Raw genomic sequence first — 15,660 nt, forward strand, 5'->3', positions numbered from 1 at the left:
TGGGGCGATGGGCGCAAATCACACCTCTGCGGATTCCCACGGGTGTCCTCTTTTCGAAAATGCATGGGGTTCCCTGTTTTCCTTGGTGGCTTGGACACCCGAGGCCCATATCTGTAAGTTGCGCCGGTCGGCAGAATGTCGGAGATTTCCCTCTGACAACAGACTTGGGGTTACTTGTGTTTTAGGCTTTCCCCTTGGCGGCCAGGTAGGTGCACCCACACATGTGAGGTACCGTTTTCATCGGGACACCTGTGGGAACGCGGGACAGTAGGCCATGTGTTGTGGGGGGCGTGTTTCGATGGGTGCGGCGAGCGAAATGTGCGGAAAAAGCGTTTTTTTCCCCACATTTCCGACTTTGCAGGGCTGTCTGGGTAAAAAAATCTGGGGCGATGGGCGCAAATCACACCTCTGCGGATTCCCACGGGTGTCCTCTTTTCGAAAATGCATGGGGTTCCCTGTTTTCCTCGGTGGCTTGGACACCCGAGGCCCATATCTGTAAGTTGCGCCGGTCGGCAGAATGTCGGAGATTTCCCTCTGACAACAGACTTGGGGTTACTTGTGTTTTAGGCTTTCCCCTTGGCGGCCAGGTAGGTGCACCCACACATGTGAGGTACCGTTTTCATCGGGACACCTGTGGGAACACGGGACGGTAGGCCATGTGTTGTGGGGGGCGCGTTTCGATGGGTGCGGCGAGCGAAATGTGCGGAAAAAGCGTTTTTTTCCCCACATTTCCGACTTTGCAGGGCTGTCTGGGTAAAAAAATCTGGGGCGATGGGCGCAAATCACACCTCTGCGGATTCCCACGGGTGTCCTCTTTTCGAAAATGCATGGGGTTCCCTGTTTTCCTCGGTGGCTTGGACACCCGAGGCCCATATCTGTAAGTTGCGCCGGTCGGCAGAATGGACAACAGACTTGGGGTTACTTGTGTTTTAGGCTTTCCCCTTGGCGGCCAGGTAGGTGCACCCACACATGTGAGGTACCGTTTTCATCGGGACACCTGTGGGAACGCGGGACGGTAGGCCATGTGTTGTGGGGGGCGTGTTTCGATGGGTGCGGCGAGCGAAATGTGCGGAAAAAGCGTTTTTTCCCCCACATTTCCGACTTTGCAGGGCTGTCTGGGTAAAAAAATCTGGGGCGATGGGCGCAAATCACACCTCTGCGGATTCCCACGGGGGTCCTCTTTTCGAAAATGCATGGGGTTCCCTGTTTTCCTCGGTGGCTTGGACACCCGAGGCCCATATCTGTAAGTTGCGCCGGTCGGCAGAATGTCGGAGATTTCCCTCTGACAACAGACTTGGGGTTACTTGTGTTTTAGGCTTTCCCCTTGGCGGCCAGGTAGGTGCACCCACACATGTGAGGTACCGTTTTCATCGGGACACCTGTGGGAACGCGGGACGGTAGGCCATGTGTTGTGGGGGGCGTGTTTCGATGGGTGCGGCGAGCGAAATGTGCGGAAAAAGCGTTTTTTTCCCCACATTTCCGACTTTGCAGGGCTGTCTGGGTAAAAAAATCTGGGGCGATGGGCGCAAATCACACCTCTGCGGATTCCCACGGGTGTCCTCTTTTCGAAAATGCATGGGGTTCCCCGTTTTCCTCGGTGGCTTGGACACCCGAGGCCCATATCTGTATGATGTGAGAGTGTGACATTTCCGGTGTGAAAACAGACTTGGGGTTACTTGTGTTTTAGGCTTTCCCCTTGGCGGCCAGGTAGGTGCACCCACACATGTGAGGTACCGTTTTCATCGGGACACCTGTGGGAACGCGGGACGGTAGGCCATGTGTTGTGGGGGGCGTGTATCGATGGGTGCGGCGAGCGAAATGTGCGGAAAAAGCATTTTTTTCCCCACATTTCCGACTTTGCAGGGCTGTCTGGGTAAAAAAATCTAGGGGGGATGGGCGCAAATCACACCTCTGCGGATTCCCACGGGTGTCCTCTTTTCGAAAATGCATGGGGTTCCCTGTTTTCCTCGGTGGCTTGGACACCCGAGGCCCATATCTGTAAGTTGCGCCGGTCGGCAGAATGGACAACAGACTTGGGGTTACTTGTGTTTTAGGCTTTCCCCTTGGCGGCCAGGTAGGTGCACCCACACATGTGAGGTACCGTTTTCATCGGGACACCTGTGGGAACGCGGGACGGTAGGCCATGTGTTGTGGGGGGCGTGTTTCGGTGGGTGCGGCGAGCGAAATGTGCGGAAAAAGCGTTTTTTTCCCCACATTTCCGACTTTGCAGGGCTGTCTGGGTAAAAAAATCTGGGGCGATGGGCGCAAATCACACCTCTGCGGATTCCCACGGGTGTCCTCTTTTCGAAAATGCATGGGGTTCCCCGTTTTCCTCGGTGGCTTGGACACCCGAGGCCCATATCTGTATGATGTGAGAGTGTGACATTTCCGGTGTGAAAACAGACTTGGGGTTACTTGTGTTTTAGGCTTTCCCCTTGGCGGCCAGGTAGGTGCACCCACACATGTGAGGTACCGTTTTCATCGGGACACCTGTGGGAACGCGGGACGGTAGGCCATGTGTTGTGGGGGGCGTGTTTCGATGGGTGCGGCGAGCGAAATGTGCGGAAAAAGCGTTTTTTTCCCCACATTTCCGACTTTGCAGGGCTGTCTGGGTAAAAAAATCTGGGGCGATGGGCGCAAATCACACCTCTGCGGATTCCCACGGGTGTCCTCTTTTCGAAAATGCATGGGGTTCCCTGTTTTCCTCGGTGGCTTGGACACCCGAGGCCCATATCTGTAAGTTGCGCCGGTCGGCAGAATGTCGGAGATTTCCCTCTGACAACAGACTTGGGGTTACTTGTGTTTTAGGCTTTCCCCTTGGCGGCCAGGTAGGTGCACCCACACATGTGAGGTACCGTTTTCATCGGGACACCTGTGGGAATGGGGAACGGTAGGCCATGTGTTGTGGGGGGCGTGTTTCGATGGGTGCGGCGAGCGAAATGTGCGGAAAAAGCGTTTTTTTCCCCACATTTCTGACTTTGCAGGGCTGTCTGGGTAAAAAAATCTGGGGCGATGGGCGCAAATCACACCTCTGCGGATTCCCACGGGTGTCCTCTTTTCGAAAATGCATGGGGTTCCCTGTTTTCCTCGGTGGCTTGGACACCCGAGGCCCATATCTGTAAGTTGCGCCGGTCGGCAGAATGTCGGAGATTTCCCTCTGACAACAGACTTGGGGTTACTTGTGTTTTAGGCTTTCCCCTTGGCGGCCAGGTAGGTGCACCCACACATGTGAGGTACCGTTTTCATCGGGACACCTGTGGGAACGCGGGACGGTAGGCCATGTGTTGTGGGGGGCGTGTTTCGATGGGTGCGGCGAGCGAAATGTGGGGAAAAAGCATTTTTTTCCCCACATTTCCGACTTTGCAGGGCTGTCTGGGTAAAAAAATCTGGGGCGATGGGCGCAAATCACACCTCTGCGGATTCCCACGGGTGTCCTCTTTTCGAAAATGCATGGGGTTCCCTGTTTTCCTCGGTGGCTTGGACACCCGAGGCCCATATCTGTAAGTTGCGCCGGTCGGCAGAATGGACAACAGACTTGGGGTTACTTGTGTTTTAGGCTTTCCCCTTGGCGGCCAGGTAGGTGCACCCACACATGTGAGGTACCGTTTTCATCGGGACACCTGTGGGAACGCGGGACGGTAGGCCATGTGTTGTGGGGGGCGTGTTTCGATGGGTGCGGCGAGCGAAATGTGCGGAAAAAGCGTTTTTTTCCCCACATTTCCGACTTTGCAGGGCTGTCTGGGTAAAAAAATCTGGGGCGATGGGCGCAAATCACACCTCTGCGGATTCCCACGGGTGTCCTCTTTTCGAAAATGCATGGGGTTCCCTGTTTTCCTCGGTGGCTTGGACACCCGAGGCCCATATCTGTAAGTTGCGCCGGTCGGCAGAATGTCTGAGATTTCCCTCTGACAACAGACTTGGGGTTACTTGTGTTTTAGGCTTTCCCCTTGGCGGCCAGGTAGGTGCACCCACACATGTGAGGTACCGTTTTCATCGGGACACCTGTGGGAACGCGGGACGGTAGGCCATGTGTTGTGGGGGGCGTGTTTCGATGGGTGCGGCGAGCGAAATGTGCGGAAAAAGCGTTTTTTTCCCCACATTTCCGACTTTGCAGGGCTGTCTGGGTAAAAAAATCTGGGGCGATGGGCGCAAATCACACCTCTGCGGATTCCCACGGGTGTCCTCTTTTCGAAAATGCATGGGGTTCCCTGTTTTCTTCGGTGGCTTGGACACCCGAGGCCCATATCTGTAAGTTGCGCCGGTCGGCAGAATGTCGGAGATTTCCCTCTGACAACAGACTTGGGGTTACTTGTGTTTTAGGCTTTCCCCTGGGCGGCCAGGTAGGTGCACCCACACATGTGAGGTACCGTTTTCATCGGGACACCTGTGGGAACGCGGGACGGTAGGCTATGTGTTGTGGGGGCGCGTTTCGATGGGTGCGGCGAGCGAAATGTGCGGAAAAAGCGTTTTTTCCCCCACATTTCCGACTTTGCAGGGCTGTCTGGGTAAAAAAATCTGGGGCGATGGGCGCAAATCACACCTCTGCGGATTCCCACGGGTGTCCTCTTTTCGAAAATGCATGGGGTTCCCTGTTTTCCTCGGTGGCTTGGACACCCGAGGCCCATATCTGTAAGTTGCGCCGGTCGGCAGAATGGACAACAGACTTGGGGTTACTTGTGTTTTAGGCTTTCCCCTTGGCGGCCAGGTAGGTGCACCCACACATGTGAGGTACCGTTTTCATCGGGACACCTGTGGGAACGCGGGACGGTAGGCCATGTGTTGTGGGGGGCGTGTTTCGATGGGTGCGGCGAGCGAAATGTGCGGAAAAAGCGTTTTTTTCCCCACATTTCCGACTTTGCAGGGCTGTCTGGGTAAAAAAATCTGGGGCGATGGGCGCAAATCACACCTCTGCGGATTCCCACGGGTGTCCTCTTTTCGAAAATGCATGGGGTTCCCTGTTTTCCTCGGTGGCTTGGACACCCGAGGCCCATATCTGTAAGTTGCGCCGGTCGGCAGAATGTCGGAGATTTCCCTCTGACAACAGACTTGGGGTTACTTGTGTTTTAGGCTTTCCCCTTGGCGGCCAGGTAGGTGCACCCACACATGTGAGGTACCGTTTTCATCGGGACACCTGTGGGAACGCGGGACGGTAGGCCATGTGTTGTGGGGGGCGCGTTTCGATGGGTGCGGCGAGCAAAATGTGCGGAAAAAGCATTTTTTTCCCCACATTTCCGACTTTGCAGGGCTGTCTGGGTAAAAAAATCTGGGGCGATGGGCGCAAATCACACCTCTGCGGATTCCCACGGGTGTCCTCTTTTCGAAAATGCATGGGGTTCCCTGTTTTCCTCGGTGGCTTGGACACCCGAGGCCCATATCTGTAAGTTGCGCCGGTCGGCAGAATGGACAACAGACTTGGGGTTACTTGTGTTTTAGGCTTTCCCCTTGGCGGCCAGGTAGGTGCACCCACACATGTGAGGTACCGTTTTCATCGGGACACCTGTGGGAACGCGGGACGGTAGGCCATGTGTTGTGGGGGGCGTGTTTCGATGGGTGCGGCGAGCGAAATGTGCGGAAAAAGCGTTTTTTTCCCCACATTTCCGACTTTGCAGGGCTGTCTGGGTAAAAAAATCTGGGGCGATGGGCGCAAATCACACCTCTGCGGATTCCCACGGGTGTCCTCTTTTCGAAAATGCATGGGGTTCCCTGTTTTCCTCGGTGGCTTGGACATCCGAGGCCCATATCAGTAAGTTGCGCCGGTCGGCAGAATGTCGGAGATTTCCCTCTGGCAACAGACTTGGGGTTACTTGTGTTTTAGGCTTTCCCCTTGGCGGCCAGGTAGGTGCACCCACACATGTGAGGTACCGTTTTCATCGGGACACCTGTGGGAACGCGGGACGGTAGGCCATGTGTTGTGGGGGGCGTGTTTCGATGGGTGCGGCGAGCGAAATGTGCGGAAAAAGCGTTTTTTTCCCCACATTTCCGACTTTGCAGGGCTGTCTGGGTAAAAAAATCTGGGGCGATGGGCGCAAATCACACCTCTGCGGATTCCCACGGGTGTCCTCTTTTCGAAAATGCATGGGGTTCCCTGTTTTCCTCGGTGGCTTGGACACCCGAGGCCCATATCTGTAAGTTGCGCCGGTCGGCAGAATGTCGGAGATTTCCCTCTGACAACAGACTTGGGGTTACTTGTGTTTTAGGCTTTCCCCTTGGCGGCCAGGTAGGTGCACCCACACATGTGAGGTACCGTTTTCATCGGGACACCTGTGGGAATGCGGGACGGTAGGCCATGTGTTGTGGGGGGCGCGTTTCGATGGGTGCGGCGAGCGAAATGTGCGGAAAAAGCGTTTTTTTCCCCACATTTCCGACTTTGCAGGGCTGTCTGGGTAAAAAAATCTGGGGCGATGGGCGCAAATCACACCTCTGCGGATTCCCACGGGTGTCCTCTTTTCGAAAATGCATGGGGTTCCCTGTTTTCCTCGGTGGCTTGGACACCCGAGGCCCATATCTGTAAGTTGCGCCGGTCGGCAGAATGGACAACAGACTTGGGGTTACTTGTGTTTTAGGCTTTCCCCTTGGCGGCCAGGTAGGTGCACCCACACATGTGAGGTACCGTTTTCATCGGGATACCTGTGGGAACGCGGGACGGTAGGCCATGTGTTGTGGGGGGCGTGTTTCGATGGGTGCGGCGAGCGAAATGTGCGGAAAAAGCGTTTTTTCCCCCACATTTCCGACTTTGCAGGGCTGTCTGGGTAAAAAAATCTGGGGCGATGGGCGCAAATCACACCTCTGCGGATTCCCACGGGGGTCCTCTTTTCGAAAATGCATGGGGTTCCCTGTTTTCCTCGGTGGCTTGGACACCCGAGGCCCATATCTGTAAGTTGCGCCGGTCGGCAGAATGTCGGAGATTTCCCTCTGACAACAGACTTGGGGTTACTTGTGTTTTAGGCTTTCCCCTTGGCGGCCAGGTAGGTGCACCCACACATGTGAGGTACCGTTTTCATCGGGACACCTGTGGGTACGCGGGACGGTAGGCCATGTGTTGTGGGGGGCGTGTTTCGATGGGTGCGGCGAGCGAAATGTGCGGAAAAAGCGTTTTTTTCCCCACATTTCCGACTTTGCAGGGCTGTCTGGGTAAAAAAATCTGGGGCGATGGGCGCAAATCACACCTCTGCGGATTCCCACGGGTGTCCTCTTTTCGAAAATGCATGGGGTTCCCCGTTTTCCTCGGTGGCTTGGACACCCGAGGCCCATATCTGTATGATGTGAGAGTGTGACATTTCCGGTGTGAAAACAGACTTGGGGTTACTTGTGTTTTAGGCTTTCCCCTTGGCGGCCAGGTAGGTGCACCCACACATGTGAGGTACCGTTTTCATCGGGACACCTGTGGGAACGCGGGACGGTAGGCCATGTGTTGTGGGGGACGTGTTTCGATGGGTGCGGCGAGCGAAATGTGCGGAAAAAGCATTTTTTTCCCCACATTTCCGACTTTGCAGGGCTGTCTGGGTAAAAAAATCTGGGGCAATGGGCGCAAATCACACCTCTGCGGATTCCCACGGGTGTCCTCTTTTCGAAAATGCATGGGGTTCCCTGTTTTCCTCGGTGGCTTGGACACCCGAGGCCCATATCTGTAAGTTGCGCCGGTCGGCAGAATGGACAACAGACTTGGGGTTACTTGTGTTTTAGGCTTTCCCCTTGGCGGCCAGGTAGGTGCACCCACACATGTGAGGTACCGTTTTCATCGGGACACCTGTGGGAACGCGGGACGGTAGGCCATGTGTTGTGGGGGGCGTGTTTCGATGGGTGCGGCGAGCGAAATGTGCGGAAAAAGCGTTTTTTTCCCCACATTTCCGACTTTGCAGGGCTGTCTGGGTAAAAAAATCTGGGGCGATGGGCGCAAATCACACCTCTGCGGATTCCCACGGGTGTCCTCTTTTCGAAAATGCATGGGGTTCCCCGTTTTCCTCGGTGGCTTGGACACCCGAGGCCCATATCTGTATGATGTGAGAGTGTGACATTTCCGGTGTGAAAACAGACTTGGGGTTACTTGTGTTTTAGGCTTTCCCCTTGGCGGCCAGGTAGGTGCACCCACACATGTGAGGTACCGTTTTCATCGGGACACCTGTGGGAACGCGGGACGGTAGGCCATGTGTTGTGGGGGGCGTGTTTCGATGGGTGCGGCGAGCGAAATGTGCGGAAAAAGCGTTTTTTCCCCCACATTTCCGACTTTGCAGGGCTGTCTGGGTAAAAAAAATCTGGGGCGATGGGCGCAAATCACACCTCTGCGGATTCCCACGGGGGTCCTCTTTTCGAAAATGCATGGGGTTCCCTGTTTTCCTCGGTGGCTTGGACACCCGAGGCCCATATCTGTAAGTTGCGCCGGTCGGCAGAATGTCGGAGATTTCCCTCTGACAACAGACTTGGGGTTACTTGTGTTTTAGGCTTTCCCCTTGGCGGCCAGGTAGGTGCACCCACACATGTGAGGTACCGTTTTCATCGGGACACCTGTGGGAACGCGGGACGGTAGGCCATGTGTTGTGGGGGGCGTGTTTCGATGGGTGCGGCGAGCGAAATGTGCGGAAAAAGCGTTTTTTTCCCCACATTTCCGACTTTGCAGGGCTGTCTGGGTAAAAAAATCTGGGGCGATGGGCGCAAATCACACCTCTGCGGATTCCCACGGGTGTCCTCTTTTCGAAAATGCATGGGGTTCCCGGTTTTCCTCGGTGGCTTGGACACCCGAGGCCCATATCTGTATGATGTGAGAATGTGACATTTCCGGTGTGAAAACAGACTTGGGGTTACTTGTGTTTTAGGCTTTCCCCTTGGCGGCCAGGTAGGTGCACCCACACATGTGAGGTACCGTTTTCATCGGGACACCTGTGGGAACGCGGGACGGTAGGCCATGTGTTGTGGGGGGCGTGTATCGATGGGTGCGGCGAGCGAAATGTGCGGAAAAAGCATTTTTTTCCCCACATTTCCGACTTTGCAGGGCTGTCTGGGTAAAAAAATCTGGGGCGATGGGCGCAAATCACACCTCTGCGGATTCCCACGGGTGTCCTCTTTTCGAAAATGCATGGGGTTCCCTGTTTTCCTCGGTGGCTTGGACACCCGAGGCCCATATCTGTAAGTTGCGCCGGTCGGCAGAATGGACAACAGACTTGGGGTTACTTGTGTTTTAGGCTTTCCCCTTGGCGGCCAGGTAGGTGCACCCACACATGTGAGGTACCGTTTTCATCGGGACACCTGTGGGAACGCGGGACGGTAGGCCATGTGTTGTGGGGGGCGTGTTTCGATGGGTGCGGCGAGCGAAATGTGCGGAAAAAGCGTTTTTTTCCCCACATTTCCGACTTTGCAGGGCTGTCTGGGTAAAAAAATCTGGGGCGATGGGCGCAAATCACACCTCTGCGGATTCCCACGGGTGTCCTCTTTTCGAAAATGCATGGGGTTCCCCGTTTTCCTCGGTGGCTTGGACACCCGAGGCCCATATCTGTATGATGTGAGAGTGTGACATTTCCGGTGTGAAAACAGACTTGGGGTTACTTGTGTTTTAGGCTTTCCCCTTGGCGGCCAGGTAGGTGCACCCACACATGTGAGGTACCGTTTTCATCGGGACACCTGTGGGAACGCGGGACGGTAGGCCATGTGTTGTGGGGGACGTGTTTCGATGGGTGCGGCGAGCGAAATGTGCGGAAAAAGCATTTTTTTCCCCACATTCCCGACTTTGCAGGGCTGTCTGGGTAAAAAAATCTGGGGCAATGGGCGCAAATCACACCTCTGCGGATTCCCACGGGTGTCCTCTTTTCGAAAATGCATGGGGTTCCCTGTTTTCCTCGGTGGCTTGGACACCCGAGGCCCATATCTGTAAGTTGCGCCGGTCGGCAGAATGGACAACAGACTTGGGGTTACTTGTGTTTTAGGCTTTCCCCTTGGCGGCCAGGTAGGTGCACCCACACATGTGAGGTACCGTTTTCATCGGGACACCTGTGGGAACGCGGGACGGTAGGCCATGTGTTGTGGGGGGCGTGTTTCGATGGGTGCGGCGAGCGAAATGTGCGGAAAAAGCGTTTTTTTCCCAACATTTCCGACTTTGCAGGGCTGTCTGGGTAAAAAAATCTGGGGCGATGGGCGCAAATCACACCTCTGCGGATTCCCACGGGTGTCCTCTTTTCGAAAATGCATGGGGTTCCCTGTTTTCCTCGGTGGCTTGGACATCCGAGGCCCATATCAGTAAGTTGCGCCGGTCGGCAGAATGTCGGAGATTTCCCTCTGGCAACAGACTTGGGGTTACTTGTGTTTTAGGCTTTCCCCTTGGCGGCCAGGTAGGTGCACCCACACATGTGAGGTACCGTTTTCATCGGGACACCTGTGGGAACGCGGGACGGTAGGCCATGTGTTGTGGGGGGCGTGTTTCGATGGGTGCGGCGAGCGAAATGTGCGGAAAAAGCGTTTTTTTCCCCACATTTCCGACTTTGCAGGGCTGTCTGGGTAAAAAAATCTGGGGCGATGGGCGCAAATCACACCTCTGCGGATTCCCACGGGTGTCCTCTTTTCGAAAATGCATGGGGTTCCCTGTTTTCCTCGGTGGCTTGGACACCCGAGGCCCATATCTGTAAGTTGCGCCGGTCGGCAGAATGTCGGAGATTTCCCTCTGACAACAGACTTGGGGTTACTTGTGTTTTAGGCTTTCCCCTTGGCGGCCAGGTAGGTGCACCCACACATGTGAGGTACCGTTTTCATCGGGACACCTGTGGGAATGCGGGACGGTAGGCCATGTGTTGTGGGGGGCGCGTTTCGATGGGTGCGGCGAGCGAAATGTGCGGAAAAAGCGTTTTTTTCCCCACATTTCCGACTTTGCAGGGTTGTCTGGGTAAAAAAATCTGGGGCGATGGGCGCAAATCACACCTCTGCGGATTCCCACGGGTGTCCTCTTTTCGAAAATGCATGGGGTTCCCTGTTTTCCTCGGTGGCTTGGACACCCGAGGCCCATATCTGTAAGTTGCGCCGGTCGGCAGAATGGACAACAGACTTGGGGTTACTTGTGTTTTAGGCTTTCCCCTTGGCGGCCAGGTAGGTGCACCCACACATGTGAGGTACCGTTTTCATCGGGATACCTGTGGGAACGCGGGACGGTAGGCCATGTGTTGTGGGGGGCGTGTTTCGATGGGTGCGGCGAGCGAAATGTGCGGAAAAAGCGTTTTTTCCCCCACATTTCCGACTTTGCAGGGCTGTCTGGGTAAAAAAATCTGGGGCGATGGGCGCAAATCACACCTCTGCGGATTCCCACGGGGGTCCTCTTTTCGAAAATGCATGGGGTTCCCTGTTTTCCTCGGTGGCTTGGACACCCGAGGCCCATATCTGTAAGTTGCGCCGGTCGGCAGAATGTCGGAGATTTCCCTCTGACAACAGACTTGGGGTTACTTGTGTTTTAGGCTTTCCCCTTGGCGGCCAGGTAGGTGCACCCACACATGTGAGGTACCGTTTTCATCGGGACACCTGTGGGTACGCGGGACGGTAGGCCATGTGTTGTGGGGGGCGTGTTTCGATGGGTGCGGCGAGCGAAATGTGCGGAAAAAGCGTTTTTTTCCCCACATTTCCGACTTTGCAGGGCTGTCTGGGTAAAAAAATCTGGGGCGATGGGCGCAAATCACACCTCTGCGGATTCCCACGGGTGTCCTCTTTTCGAAAATGCATGGGGTTCCCCGTTTTCCTCGGTGGCTTGGACACCCGAGGCCCATATCTGTATGATGTGAGAGTGTGACATTTCCGGTGTGAAAACAGACTTGGGGTTACTTGTGTTTTAGGCTTTCCCCTTGGCGGCCAGGTAGGTGCACCCACACATGTGAGGTACCGTTTTCATCGGGACACCTGTGGGAACGCGGGACGGTAGGCCATGTGTTGTGGGGGACGTGTTTCGATGGGTGCGGCGAGCGAAATGTGCGGAAAAAGCATTTTTTCCCCACATTTCCGACTTTGCAGGGCTGTCTGGGTAAAAAAATCTGGGGCAATGGGCGCAAATCACACCTCTGCGGATTCCCACGGGTGTCCTCTTTTCGAAAATGCATGGGGTTCCCTGTTTTCCTCGGTGGCTTGGACACCCGAGGCCCATATCTGTAAGTTGCGCCGGTCGGCAGAATGGACAACAGACTTGGGGTTACTTGTGTTTTAGGCTTTCCCCTTGGCGGCCAGGTAGGTGCACCCACACATGTGAGGTACCGTTTTCATCGGGACACCTGTGGGAACGCGGGACGGTAGGCCATGTGTTGTGGGGGGCGTGTTTCGATGGGTGCGGCGAGCGAAATGTGCGGAAAAAGCGTTTTTTTCCCCACATTTCCGACTTTGCAGGGCTGTCTGGGTAAAAAAATCTGGGGCGATGGGCGCAAATCACACCTCTGCGGATTCCCACGGGTGTCCTCTTTTCGAAAATGCATGGGGTTCCCCGTTTTCCTCGGTGGCTTGGACACCCGAGGCCCATATCTGTATGATGTGAGAGTGTGACATTTCCGGTGTGAAAACAGACTTGGGGTTACTTGTGTTTTAGGCTTTCCCCTTGGCGGCCAGGTAGGTGCACCCACACATGTGAGGTACCGTTTTCATCGGGACACCTGTGGGAACGCGGGACGGTAGGCCATGTGTTGTGGGGGGCGTGTTTCGATGGGTGCGGCGAGCGAAATGTGCGGAAAAAGCGTTTTTTCCCCCACATTTCCGACTTTGCAGGGCTGTCTGGGTAAAAAAATCTGGGGCGATGGGCGCAAATCACACCTCTGCGGATTCCCACGGGGGTCCTCTTTTCGAAAATGCATGGGGTTCCCTGTTTTCCTCGGTGGCTTGGACACCCGAGGCCCATATCTGTAAGTTGCGCCGGTCGGCAGAATGTCGGAGATTTCCCTCTGACAACAGACTTGGGGTTACTTGTGTTTTAGGCTTTCCCCTTGGCGGCCAGGTAGGTGCACCCACACATGTGAGGTACCGTTTTCATCGGGACACCTGTGGGAACGCGGGACGGTAGGCCATGTGTTGTGGGGGGCGTGTTTCGATGGGTGCGGCGAGCGAAATGTGCGGAAAAAGCGTTTTTTTCCCCACATTTCCGACTTTGCAGGGCTGTCTGGGTAAAAAAATCTGGGGCGATGGGCGCAAATCACACCTCTGCGGATTCCCACGGGTGTCCTCTTTTCGAAAATGCATGGGGTTCCCCGTTTTCCTCGGTGGCTTGGACACCCGAGGCCCATATCTGTATGATGTGAGAATGTGACATTTCCGGTGTGAAAACAGACTTGGGGTTACTTGTGTTTTAGGCTTTCCCCTTGGCGGCCAGGTAGGTGCACCCACACATGTGAGGTACCGTTTTCATCGGGACACCTGTGGGAACGCGGGACGGTAGGCCATGTGTTGTGGGGGGCGTGTATCGATGGGTGCGGCGAGCGAAATGTGCGGAAAAAGCATTTTTTTCCCCACATTTCCGACTTTGCAGGGCTGTCTGGGTAAAAAAATCTGGGGCGATGGGCGCAAATCACACCTCTGCGGATTCCCACGGGTGTCCTCTTTTCGAAAATGCATGGGGTTCCCTGTTTTCCTCGGTGGCTTGGACACCCGAGGCCCATATCTGTAAGTTGCGCCGGTCGGCAGAATGGACAACAGACTTGGGGTTACTTGTGTTTTAGGCTTTCCCCTTGGCGGCCAGGTAGGTGCACCCACACATGTGAGGTACCGTTTTCATCGGGACACCTGTGGGAACGCGGGACGGTAGGCCATGTGTTGTGGGGGGCGTGTTTCGATGGGTGCGGCGAGCGAAATGTGCGGAAAAAGCGTTTTTTTCCCCACATTTCCGACTTTGCAGGGCTGTCTGGGTAAAAAAATCTGGGGCGATGGGCGCAAATCACACCTCTGCGGATTCCCACGGGTGTCCTCTTTTCGAAAATGCATGGGGTTCCCCGTTTTCCTCGGTGGCTTGGACACCCGAGGCCCATATCTGTATGATGTGAGAGTGTGACATTTCCGGTGTGAAAACAGACTTGGGGTTACTTGTGTTTTAGGCTTTCCCCTTGGCGGCCAGGTAGGTGCACCCACACATGTGAGGTACCGTTTTCATCGGGACACCTGTGGGAACGCGGGACGGTAGGCCATGTGTTGTGGGGGACGTGTTTCGATGGGTGCGGCGAGCGAAATGTGCGGAAAAAGCATTTTTTTCCCCACATTCCCGACTTTGCAGGGCTGTCTGGGTAAAAAAATCTGGGGCAATGGGCGCAAATCACACCTCTGCGGATTCCCACGGGTGTCCTCTTTTCGAAAATGCATGGGGTTCCCTGTTTTCCTCGGTGGCTTGGACACCCGAGGCCCATATCTGTAAGTTGCGCCGGTCGGCAGAATGTCGGAGATTTCCCTCTGACAACAGACTTGGGGTTACTTGTGTTTTAGGCTTTCCCCTTGGCGGCCAGGTAGGTGCACCCACACATGTGAGGTACCGTTTTCATCGGGACACCTGTGGGTACGCGGGACGGTAGGCCATGTGTTGTGGGGGGCGTGTTTCGATGGGTGCGGCGAGCGAAATGTGCGGAAAAAGCGTTTTTTTCCCCACATTTCCGACTTTGCAGGGCTGTCTGGGTAAAAAAATCTGGGGCGATGGGCGCAAATCACACCTCTGCGGATTCCCACGGGTGTCCTCTTTTCGAAAATGCATGGGGTTCCCCGTTTTCCTCGGTGGCTTGGACACCCGAGGCCCATATCTGTATGATGTGAGAGTGTGACATTTCCGGTGTGAAAACAGACTTGGGGTTACTTGTGTTTTAGGCTTTCCCCTTGGCGGCCAGGTAGGTGCACCCACACATGTGAGGTACCGTTTTCATCGGGACACCTGTGGGAACGCGGGACGGTAGGCCATGTGTTGTGGGGGACGTGTTTCGATGGGTGCGGCGAGCGAAATGTGCGGAAAAAGCATTTTTTCCCCACATTTCCGACTTTGCAGGGCTGTCTGGGTAAAAAAATCTGGGGCAATGGGCGCAAATCACACCTCTGCGGATTCCCACGGGTGTCCTCTTTTCGAAAATGCATGGGGTTCCCTGTTTTCCTCGGTGGCTTGGACACCCGAGGCCCATATCTGTAAGTTGCGCCGGTCGGCAGAATGGACAACAGACTTGGGGTTACTTGTGTTTTAGGCTTTCCCCTTGGCGGCCAGGTAGGTGCACCCACACATGTGAGGTACCGTTTTCATCGGGACACCTGTGGGAACGCGGGACGGTAGGCCATGTGTTGTGGGGGGCGTGTTTCGATGGGTGCGGCGAGCGAAATGTGCGGAAAAAGCGTTTTTTTCCCCACATTTCCGACTTTGCAGGGCTGTCTGGGTAAAAAAATCTGGGGCGATGGGCGCAAATCACACCTCTGCGGATTCCCACGGGTGTCCTCTTTTCGAAAATGCATGGGGTTCCCCGTTTTCCTCGGTGGCTTGGACACCCGAGGCCCATATCTGTATGATGTGAGAGTGTGACATTTCCGGTGTGAAAACAGACTTGGGGTTACTTGTGTTTTAGGCTTTCCCCTTGGCGGCCAGGTAGGTGCACCCACACATGTGAGGTACCGTTTTCATCGGGACACCTGTGGGAACGCGGGACGGTAGGCCATGTGTTGTGGGGGGCGTGTTTCGATGGGTGCGGCGAGCGAAATGTGCGGAAA

Source organism: Ambystoma mexicanum, chromosome 1p, assembly GCF_040938575.1.
Source record: "Ambystoma mexicanum isolate Mex_15411 chromosome 1p, UKY_AmexF1_1, whole genome shotgun sequence".
In the NCBI taxonomy this organism is placed as follows: Eukaryota; Metazoa; Chordata; class Amphibia; order Caudata; family Ambystomatidae; genus Ambystoma; species Ambystoma mexicanum.